At 37.4% G+C, this 2,171-nt stretch overlaps 1 protein-coding gene across 2 annotated transcripts in view; it reads left to right on the top strand.

Annotated features, from left to right (window-relative positions):
• The window catches only part of ACOT13 (acyl-CoA thioesterase 13), a 7,249-nt gene that overhangs the window by 3,997 nt on the left and 1,081 nt on the right, over positions 1–2,171 (top strand). The window lies entirely within an intron of this gene.

The following is a 2,171-nucleotide window of genomic DNA, read 5'->3' on the forward strand; positions in this document are numbered from 1 at the left end:
CAACACCTGGAGTCAGTGTGGACATGAACATCTCGTAGGTATCATTCACCATGTTTACTAAAACATATGAACTTTTCTTCCCACATTGTGTCCACTGTACATCATTTCTGTGCTGTGGCACCCACTTGAAACAGGTGTTTTCTTTGGTTTCGGAAGTCCTGTTTTGATAAATTAGGGGGGGCAGATGTACATTTGGAGACATTGGCGTTTGGTTGCAAATTTTGAGTTGGACTATTTTAAGCTTTTATTACATGTGTTTCAGAGACAGTGTCCATTCATTCATTCATAGAATGTAAAGATATGTTGTCAATTGTAGTCTTAAGAAATTGGTTCGGCTTCAGTCTTTGCTTGTGTAGATATGTTAATGTCTCCTCAAAAACCAAGATCTAGGGTAAGCAGCTTTCTATAAACCCTTTTTTAGTATTAGTCCATTAAATGTTAAACCAGAGAAAGTATTAAAACAGGAAACAGTTCGGCTCTGTTGTGTGCTCATATAGAGGGTGAATTACAGATTGAGTCAGAATTTATCAGTGGAGGAAAATTCCTTTGCTCTAGGTCATTTCAAGGTAGTTTTATACTGGGAACAGTTCTTCCTATAATGCAAATTTGAAGCACAGTTTCTTTAAAAATAGCTTTTCTGAAACTTTCTTTGATCATGCTATTATAGCTTGTCAGCTTTGCTTCATTACTTTTAATGAAGATATTATGACTGATCAGAACTAAAGTAATCCTACTTGGAATAACTAACACAGAGCATTAAAAATCTTAGAAAAGTAACCCCTCTTCAAAACTGTCTTTAAAAAAAAAACAAACACAAGCCTTAAAACTGTATGGGGAATGATCTCTATAAGGTTTCCTCCTTTCTCCCCCAGCACCTTCTGGTTTGTCCACAGGGCAGATGGGACTGAAGCATCTATTTAAGTTTTATACTGCTGCTGTGATGACTAGGATCTTACTGGAAATTACAACCTGAAATTCCCCTATGATTATGGGTTTTTCCCTGTATCTGACATCTGAATTACGTACACTATCAAGTATGCCTACCCAATTACATAAGGGCTAAAATTTTAGGAAGGTGCTGTCTCTTGGAGGTGATCCAAAATCACTTTTAGGCAATGTTACATGAAGCAGTATTAATAGCTTTGTCTAATCTGGACTGCTGGTTTCATTGAACAAGTAATATTGGATATTGAATGTTGCTATAAGACAATTTTTTCCTTTTTGGGAAAGGAGCTTTTAAAAAAGTTGTCATGAGATGGCTATTTTAGTAATGGAAAGAACAGAGAGAAACAGAGAAACTTTTTTTTTTGTAACCACAAGAGGATCAGCAGCAGCCTCTGGGAATGAGACAAGGCTGAAACCCTTCCCTTGTCAACTAACAGAGCTCGTGTTAGGTCAGCATTAGGCATGACTGACATACTTGTGACATGGTGTCATGTATAAAAATGGACTGGTTGCTGAAATTTATCTCAATAATTCTGCATTCTGCTCTGTAGTTCTAACATTTGAATATTGTTCCCTTACCTCAGATCATGATTGGATCATGTTCCTCCTAATAATTTCCAGGCTTTTTGTGGAGGAATTTCTTCCTATTCTCTGAAGCGTGTTTTAGAAGCACACCCTCCTGCTCATGTAAATAAAAACAAAGAGTTATCTAATGAATGGAAACAGCATTTGAGGGCTGCCCAGATTTCCATGACTTCCTCTAACCAGGGTATGGGAAACAGTTAACCTATGCTTAGGTTCCGTACAGAAATGACCTTCTGGAGCTTTTGTAACAATGATATTTTGCAGCTGAATCAGCCAGACTAGTTCAGAAAGACTCTAGGGAGCCAGCAGTGGTTGGAATAGGCCTTGGCTCTGAACTTTTAACTGAGGTCATGGATACTAATTGTTTCAGTTCCAAAACCAAGCCAATGGGTTTCTTTAAGCCTCCATTTTTTCAGAGAACTCTTAAACTTACATCCACTGGCAGTACTTACAGGAGCTCAAATTCTTTAAGCAGTGAGGATTTGCAAGCAGGCAGTTAGAGACACGTGTCTTTATTACCCACTTTTGCTAATTCCCTTCATGATAAACTAAAATGCAGGAATATTCTTGGATTTGTCCTGTATACAGCTTCTTTTAATTTTTCATTTTTTATTTCCTTCAAGATACACTTCTGCTGCTAA

Source organism: Empidonax traillii, unplaced genomic scaffold, assembly GCF_003031625.1.
Source record: "Empidonax traillii isolate 1590-97213 ecotype Southwest subspecies unplaced genomic scaffold, ASM303162v1 scaffold196:size3368384, whole genome shotgun sequence".
NCBI classification, from domain to species: Eukaryota; Metazoa; Chordata; class Aves; order Passeriformes; family Tyrannidae; genus Empidonax; species Empidonax traillii.